Source organism: Lactuca virosa, chromosome 7 (assembly GCF_052849685.1).
Source record: "Lactuca virosa cultivar CGN04683 chromosome 7, Lactuca_virosa_CGN04683_v6, whole genome shotgun sequence".
Lineage (NCBI taxonomy): Eukaryota > Viridiplantae > Streptophyta > Magnoliopsida > Asterales > Asteraceae > Lactuca > Lactuca virosa.
Window position 1 is genome coordinate 68,562,257 of NC_136432.1, and position 9,751 is coordinate 68,572,007.

Genomic DNA, 9,751 nt, shown 5'->3' on the forward strand with positions numbered 1-9,751 from the left:
TTAATAGGGTAATATATTTCTCATTTTGTACACATTTAGTCCTTAATATTTTTGTACACATTTAGTCATTAATATTTTTTTGTTTCAAAATAAGTCATTTTTGTTTTTATACTAATTCAGTATTTATGATTATTTCTTTAGGTTTGTCTCACGACATCTTATGTGAGACAATTATTGATGAAGTGTGTGGGGCTGTTGATGTTTATATGTAACGTCTCGTTTTTATAAACAAAAATTTTCATTTTTAAATAAGGCGAAAGTCCCTAATTATAAATCCATTATTAAGAAAAAACGTTTATTCCAAAATACATTTATCGGAAATCAGAGTAATATAAGAAACGCGGAATCTTCAATACTATTGATGAGTGTGTACTTCGCATTCCCACGATCAACAATAGAACCTGAAAACATAAACAACTGGGTAAGCACAAAGTTTAGTGAGTTTCCCCCAAAATACCCGATACAACAAACATATTATCATGCATAACGGGCCCACACTCATCAGAATGGAATACCTTGGCCCAATCAATCATCAGACTGGAATGCCAACATGCAACATGTCCAATCAGTCATCAGACTGAAATACCCAGGGTTTGTCGGCATGCCGCCTTAACCCAACCGTTTTCTGGAGCCTCCGTGCCTACGACTTACAGCCGGACCGCACCTGGTATCTTGGCCTACAGCATATAACAGGACCACCCCAACCTATCCCACCACCATATGGCTATCACACGTAAGATGTCGTGAGAAAAATCTAAAAAAATCATTCATAAGTACTGAATGAGTACAAAAACAAAAATGACTTATTTTGCAAAAAAAAAATATTAAGGACTAAATGTGTACAAAAATATTAAAGACTAAATGTGTACAAAGTGATAAATATATTACCCTATTAAGTCATTTTTACCGGCTAACCTGGAGTAGCCGGTCATAAGGACTAAATGTGTACAGTTTAACAAGTTGAAGGGGTAAATGTGGACAAAAAAAAGTCAGTGACTAAATGTGTACAAATCAAAAAATATATTACCCTTTTAAGTCATTATCCCTTAATAATTTTGTGTTGCCCTCCCTCCTTAAGGTTGATGGTTCACTGGACATATGTGAATTTAAGGTGTAATTTATGAGTAAGTTAGATTTTCTGTTAAAAAAAAAAAAAGGCTCTTTGTTATACGAACCAAGTGACTACAAATTAATTGCTTCACCTTGAAATCCTCATAAACATGTGTCGAGTTGAGTATCTTAGATTTATAATGATTTATTGATACTAAGGAATTTAAGAGAAACTATCTAGGCGATGACTGGACTTGGCTCTAAATTAGAGTTGAAGCTCGATATGTTAAGTATATTGATCTGTAGCGATATGCAACAATCAATCTTCAACTGAAAGAAAAATTAACCTAAAGAAATATACAAGAAAAGAAATACAGATATGTAGAAACTAGAAAAAATGGAGGCAGTGTTTTCATTATGTTCCAATACCTTTTTTTGTTTTTAATTTTTTTTTTCCAATTGCGAATATCAAGTATCAACCATAGGTATATGGTGTGCATCCTTTTTTGTTTTTAATTTTTTTTTTCCAATTGCGAATATCAAGTATCAACCATAGGTATATGGTGTGCATCCTTTTAATAGCTGAAGCGCATATACATCGGTTGATAGTGTATAGTGTATGTATAAGGTTGCTACTAAGGCTAGTGAGAGTGGTATACTTGCCACGGTCCATATAAGCGTCACCTAGGATTTGTCATGCCAATTTTTTTTTAAATAATTAATATAAAATGGTTAAATTAATAATAATAATAATAATAATAATAATAATAATAATAATAATGATAATTAAAAATAAATCGATTTAATATAAACTAGAGGGGTTACCCGCACGTTGCGCGGGGCAGAATGTGTTTGTTTTCTGAGACAAATAAGGAAGTACGTTGCATAAATTGGTATCCAAATTAAAGTATGTTGCTATTCTGTGTAATTTGCCATCAATCGGATGATGGAAATGTAAGAAGAAATTGATTACTTAATTGGTCCGTGTGGAAGAATTATTTTATATAATGGTCACTTTTGTTAAAAAGATTACAGAGTTGGTTCCTATGATACAAAAACATTATCAAAATGGTCCGTTTGTAGAAAAATATTACAAAAATTGTATGTTTACATAAAAATATTACAGAAATAGTCCATGTACACAAAAATACCACACAAATGACAACTGTGGTAGAGAAACATTACCGAATTTCTCTCTGTGGCATAAAAACATTACAAAATGGTCTTTGCTGCAGAAAATGTTTACATAATTGGTCCTTCTGTAGAAAAACATTACAAAATTGGTCCATGTACTGGAAAAGATTAGAGAATTATATTTTTATATCTTGTACTTAGCTCATTATTGGACTAAATTTAATAAATAGGACTATGATATACATTGCAAATTTACCTTTTTGCCATTTTGCAAAACTAAATATTTACAAAAACTTATCAACAAAAATGATTACTGTTAGAATCCAATCCGTGCAACACATTTTGCTAATCCTATATAACTTTGATAGAATTGCATGAAGAAAGTAATTGACATGATTGAAAAATACTAATTTATTAAAGATAATTACCAATTTAGCATACCAGGGGTAGGATAGTCCCTTGAAATTGCAATTGATCTTCGGGATTCATTTCAGAAAGCAATTGTCTCCTTTAACAGTTACCTGATTTCAACACACAATTGGGCATTCATTAATTTTAATACATGCTTGCAGACATAGGATAAATAAATGTACTTTTATTTATTTCTATTAAAAAAACAGTAACGTAATTTCCATGTCAACTCCTCATGTTAAAATTGATGAATATTATGGAATTTGGGTTTTTCAATGCAAGGGTAAAATGGTGATTTTGTCTGACTATAACAGTTTATTCAGTCTAGAAAACAACAAAAAACCTTTGGTAACTTTTTAATTTTTTATGTCGGTTTAATTTCTTTACCAACTATAAGGTCAGTTTAATCATACCGGACTAAATGGGGAAAAAAAGAATTATTGTTGAGTGTAAAAAAGAAGATCTGTTACCTGTTGCAGAGTATATTGAGAAAAAAAAACCAAAAAATATTAGCATGCTCCCATAGGTTTGATGATTCCTGCAAACTCCTGAAGTGAGTGGATGGTTAATATTTTAACATTAAAAATGTAATAGAAAAATCAAATGAAGCACTTACCTAAAGATATTTTGGAGTAGAAGTATACTTACCTAATTGTTGAGATACAAAAAGCCTCGTCATCCCATCCATTTTAATTTGTCATTGTTCAAGTGACTGAAGTTTTCCTGACACAATTTAAAAAAAAAAGAAAAAAAAAGAACTCGTTCACAACCTTCATGTTTTTCCTCGAAAAAACATTCCTGCAACAAAACCAATTTCATATGTAAGTAATTTAATTTATAGAATGATTTTGATTAAATCGGATACACCAAAAAAAATAAATCTTGCATGTTTAATTTTAGACAACTCTGTGAACAAATCATCAGGATTCAATCAAGTGGTGTGTACCCCTGAATATAGAATGAAAATGGAAGTGGTCTTGAAAGTTGAAGATCAAAATGAACATGGGAACATCCGGATAATAGAAAACCCTCTAACACGGAAGCATATTTATTAGTGGTTTTACCAAAATAATAGAAGATGATACCCTTTATGCTTTGTTAACTACATCAGTCACGTAATTACAGAGAATTAGAAGTTTTTACCTTTTCAATTTCATCAACTTTGAAGGACCTAATTATAGCAGTGTCATTCACATGCTGAAAAACCGAATGCTATAACAATGTAGATTTTTCAAAGTACAACGGCTTAATAAGGAAAAGAGCAATGATTTAATAGAAAGGAAAGAAAGTATGATGCCATAATGAACCAATAAAAGAAAGTATGTTGCTATCTCTTGCAATTTAACCCTAAATATAATAGATTGTACCTTGTAAGAACCCACATGGATGCCATTTCGATGCAGATACTTGTTATCGGGAAAAAAAGAAATTAAAAAACAAAATAGAAATTTTTTTAAAAACAAACTATAACCTTATACTTGGGACATTATTGTAAAGTATGATGATAGTAAATTTTTATACAAAACAGGGATAAGATAGAAAGGCTTACATATGTTTAACATCTTCAAGGCCTACAGGGCCAGACCGACTCAAACCAGGGGTAATTCTGACTTTTGTCAAATCTATTTCTAATTTGTTTGATGTAGATAACTATCCATCGTCACCTTCAGCATCATCTTCACCCACATGTCGATGTCCCAATAAAGAAAACCTGTAGTGAGTTTAGCTAAAACCAAATCCAAAGTCCAAACCACATAAGTTACTTTTTTTGTTTGCCAAAGCCATAACAACATAAGGAGTAGAAGAAGGGTCACCTGGTCCATTGCTGAAAAGAACCCCATATGGTTTCATTTTAAGTGTCTTGGATTTACAGTAAACGATGCCACATACTGCTGTTGATGCGAAAGTCTGCAATGTTGGTAAAGTTCCCTTTGTATCATATCCATCTCCTGCATACTACCTAACAATCTACATAAAATGAAGATTTATTATCAACAAAATCTCAAAAGTACCGTGATTGAATCAGAAAATGTAACATAAACTGAAGGATGAATAATAAGAATCAAGGAGATTGAGAAAAGAAAATTGAAGAAAGTATTGCCATATCATCTGATTTGAGATATTAACGATAAAATAGTTACAGCTATATCATGCGCCCTTTTCTTTGGCTTATAATCAATAACCATAGGCGAACATTCATAATTAGGAGACCTCGAAAAGGTTTTAAGTACCTACCAATGCAGGGTTTTCACAGGTTAGAACTTGGTTGCAAACGAAAAGGTTTAAATACCATCTGTCGTATTAAATCAAAATAGGAAAACATGAGAGAAAAGAAAGTAAAAAGACTGAAACCATTCAAGTTACATATGTTTAGAATTCGAAATCAAATTGGGAATATTTTGGGAAGAACAGGTCTCTTAAAATATCCAAAAGCAGAACAAAAAACAATCAATACACTTCCCAAAAGCTGGCACAATCAGAACTTCATAATTGTCAATAAAACATAAACCCTAAACTTATAGAATGAGAAAATTTCACAGAAAGAAATTAACCTTGAAGGTAGGCAAATTCCCAGCAACTACTCATCTCTATATTTGACTTTTCTACGACGTAATCTGCATCAAAACACATAAATTTCAACTCCGATGGAAAAATTGAAACAAATTCTAACAAATTCAATTACAAAAGCTCCATCGTCATATGAAGTTAAGTAGAAATCAACTAAAAAAACATCTAACAGATAAAAGATGATATGATCAGACACCTTCAGCGAAGAGCATATGAACAAAGTTGACGATAAAGATTGAAACCAGGTTAAATCCCTAGTAACCACTCATCACAACATTCCTCTTTTCTACAACCTAATCTGTAAAAAAACACACAAATTTCAACTCAAATAGAAAAACATAAAAAATTTCCATCAAATTCAACTAAAAAATCTACATCTTCATATGAAGTTGAGTAGAAATCAACCGAAAAAAAATTGGAACAGAGTGAAGAGCATATGATCAGACACATAGTGTATAGTTTAGATTTGAGGTCGGGTAATTACAACCCCCAATCAATTCTTCGTTCACCTCAAAAGGAGATGTTATCCGTCGTTTGGGAAGGAGACAATCTTTGTCGCCGAAAAGTTCTTGGCCTAAGGAAGCGGTGGTCCATTGATCCAAACGATGATGGTGGGTGATAATTGATAGTTCAGGATGGTAAGCGGTAATGATGATGGAGGTACATAACGGAAACAGATCGGGTTAAGGAGAACCGAGCGAAGAAGGCGAGCGGTGGAGAAGATGGAGTAGACATCGACTGCAGCACATAGAAACCCTACGAAGATTACTTTGCAGCGATGAACATTGGTGGAGCGGTGGTGGGGAGTTAGACCTGTGGTGGGTGATGGATATCTCAAAGGGGAGATAAGACGGTGGAGAAGGACCGAGAAGCAGATCGCCTTCTTCAACGATGGTGGCAACGAACGACCACTTTGTTTGGTGTGATAGGGGTGGGGGAGAGAAAGAAAGTGGTGATGAGAAAGGAAGAAGAAAAGAATTAGATTAGACGAAACCACAGAAAAATGTGGATCGCCACTGCTGTAGTCGCTGCTGCTGCCGCCAACGACCTCCATCTACCGCCGCCGCTGCTTCTACCATCGCAGGTAACAATCGATGCCCTACCGTCGTTGATTTCCCGCTGATTGATCAGACGAAACCACGAGACATACCTGCAATCGTGAGATGACAAACGGAAGGGACAACCGAACCGTGTCCGGCTCCACTGTGCCGAAAGGCGACCTAGAAACCGCAGAGCATCCATGGAGAAGCCGAGATAATGACGGTGGGAGAAGGAAAGACAACGAGAGAGAGAGGGAGAGCCGATAAAAGCAGTCAGAATCAGTCTGGGAGAGGAAAATGAAGCTGTGAAAGGATGGATGTAGAAGGAACCGGATGTAGAAGGTCCTGGAAGGTAGAAAGAGGCGGTGGAATGTGGGATTAAACTAACCCAGGTATGCTAACTAACCCAAGGAACAGTACCCTGGTCAGCTACTGTTCCTAACTTTCATATCTTTAATATATATATATTAATAGGTTTTATAAATTCATGGGGGTATTGTGCAACCCCTCCTGAAGTCAGTTTTGAAGAGATATTTCAATTTTGGGGTAGGATCTATCATTACACGAAACTTTGGGGTAGGTTTTATAAGTCCGATTGTCTTCTTCCTTCGGGATTAGAGTGAGTTTTTTCTGCGGATCCAAATTTCCGACCCTATATAATACCCAAACCCCATACTCTTACTCTCTCTCATCGGCATATTTCCACCGAGTTCCCGAGCCGAGCCACACCGACTAGCCTAAATAAACACCTCAAAAACACCCTTATTAAAAATCAAACTTTTTTTTAACAACAATTACTCTATAACTAGCTTTGTTTTCTGTAATCTTAGATAAATTATTAATTACACCTACTAAATTAAGATAAACATTAAAAAAAAGAATAACTAGCTTTTGTTTTCTGTAATTTTAAATAAATTATTAATTACACCTACTAAATTAAGATAAACATTAAAAACCTTTTTTTTTATCATCTTTTTTATTGTTATCAGATATTAATATTTTAGTTATTATTATTATTTTTACTATCAATGTATTTGATATATATTTTGTCAAACGTGAGCATATTTATGAATGCGTTAAATTTTCAAAAGAAAATAACTATGGATAACTATTTTTAAATATTATGTTTTTACTATTATCTTTTAAAAAAGGGCTTCCAGCCCAGCGGTATCCGGTGTTACCCTCCCTTCTTGAGATTGAGGGTTCAAGTCCCGTCGTGGACATAGGTGGATTTAAGGAGTAGTTTAGAAGTATGTTAAATTTGCCGTTTAAAAAAATATACTATTTTTTAATAAATCATTTCATTGAGGTGTACCATGTTATGTTTTTGTTTTAACTATGACAAATAAATTTTATAATCCAAATAAATTCTTAAACAAAGACATGTTTTTGTTTTAACTATGCAATTACTATCTTTTTAAATGGTTTTAATGGTTTCATTGGTGATCTTATATGCATATTTAATTGCTAGTTGCGTCTTTTGAGTTATTCAATTGGTTTTTTATTTTGTTTTTTTTTCATATATATATATATATATATATATATATATATATATATATATATATATATATATATATATATATATATATATATGTTCAGGTTCATCTGAGATCATACTAATTTTGTGACACCGTGAGACCAAATCTAAAAATAATTTTAAAATGCAAAACAAAAGGAAAAATCCAAAAATTCTTTTTTTAATTATTATTTTCGGAACTTTAATTACCTAAAAAAAATAAAAAAAAATAACCGTTTTTTTTTTAAAAATACGTGAAATATTCTAATAGAATATTACACTGTAAATATTCTAATGTGATTTTTAGAATGTTAGAATATTGTACTAAATTTTTCAGATATGTAGAATATTCTAATATTCTACTAGAATATGTAAGAAAATGTATTTTATTTTATTTAATTATTATTTTTTTAACTTTTTTTTGGAAAATATAAATTTCGAAAATAATATTTGAAAATTTTTTTTCGAAAATTTTCAATTATTTTGCATATTAATTTTTTTTTTATCTACTAAATGAGTGACTAGGATTGCGTCTCATGGTCTCACAAAATTAGGCCGTCTCACATGAACCTAACCCTATATATATATATATATATATATATATATATATATATATATATATATATATATATATATATATATATATATATATATATATATATATATATACTAGCCGTTACCCGCGCCAAGCGGCGGGTGCGAATAATTTTTTTTTCAGAAACTGGTTTCTAGATATGATTGGTTCTTTTGTGCAAATAGTTGAGTGTTTTGTATTGTTGACAACGCATAGATCTTCAAAACATGTAAGACCACGAATATGCAATAAAAATAGGTGAATGTAGTATCGTTCCCCGTCGGTGAGATTAGAAGAAACCAAATGACCTCACATTAATTAGTTTCAATTAAAAATAAACGAACATTGTTGTTTTTTATATAAATGTATATTTTATATTAAAACCCGATTAAATCTTCATTTTTTTCATTATAATTATGATTTATGTTATTTTGTCACAACAGACGGATAACTAATAAATCGGCGTCAAGACAGAGTCCCTAAATCGGTCTAAGCGGTCAATTGAGGTCAAGAGACTAATCGGCGTATAGGAGGAGATCCTTAGTTGTGTTTGAATTTGTTAATTTTATCTATATCCTTAAAAAATTCATAAATATGATAGGTTTTTTTATTATTATTTACTTATTTTGTTAGAATATAAATAATATATTCATAAATTTATATATCTTAAGAAAATAAATTTTGAAAATTTTAAAATTTTTATGTAGAATATAAAATTTTGAAAAGATTGAACGATCTCATTTTTAATCAGAAATATTAAGCTTTATAACCCGATTGACATTCATGTGTACAATTTGAAGTTTTGAACGACTATTGCTAAATGCCATTTTTAATAAGAAATTTTTAGTTATATAATCTAATTGACATTTAGACATGATAATAAAGATTAAAGTGACGAATATGTGGAGAATCTTGAGGATTTGAGATTAAAAAAATTATTTTCGGGATTTAAACCCTTTTGCATTTTATTGTATATTTTTTGATAGAAAAAAGTATAAAACCAACCAACTAAATATTTCGGATTTGAACCGAATAAAAGAGGTAAATTCGTTTCTTATTAAACTTCCGAAGATGATGATGTTGATTCAACAAAAGCTTCTTGCCGGTTTGGTTCCGGTCCAGTTCTTCCAAAGTTCATTCTTTTATAAAAAAAATAAAAATTTAATATTTGAGGTTTAGATTTATGTTTGAGGGTTTAGGTTTAAGGTGAATACATAGGGTATTACTCGTAAGTGATAACACATTATATACGCAAATAGTAGCATCATATAAATGAATCAACAAATCCTACTTCTAAGTTCATTACCGAAACTAACAATGACTTTCTTATTTAGTTCCATAAAAAAAATCAGATATAGGACTAATATGGTGAAAATACTTGATTTTTTTTAACAACGATCAAATTGAAATAAATAAAAATAAGTTAGCAGGGAGCTAATATAATACAAAGTGAGTACA

The 9,751-nt window shown here is 31.4% G+C and overlaps 1 long non-coding RNA gene across 1 annotated transcript; it reads right to left on the minus strand.

Annotated features, from left to right (window-relative positions):
- Window positions 1-2,521: 2,521 nt before the first annotated feature.
- On the minus strand, window positions 2,522-3,347 carry LOC145123650 (uncharacterized). The gene is made up of 3 exons (XR_013715227.1): window positions 3,244-3,347; window positions 3,066-3,143; window positions 2,522-2,705 (listed from the first exon to the last, which is right to left on the minus strand). It is a non-coding gene; the product is annotated as an uncharacterized LOC145123650 (long non-coding RNA).
- Between the last annotated feature and the right edge of the window lie 6,404 nt (window positions 3,348-9,751).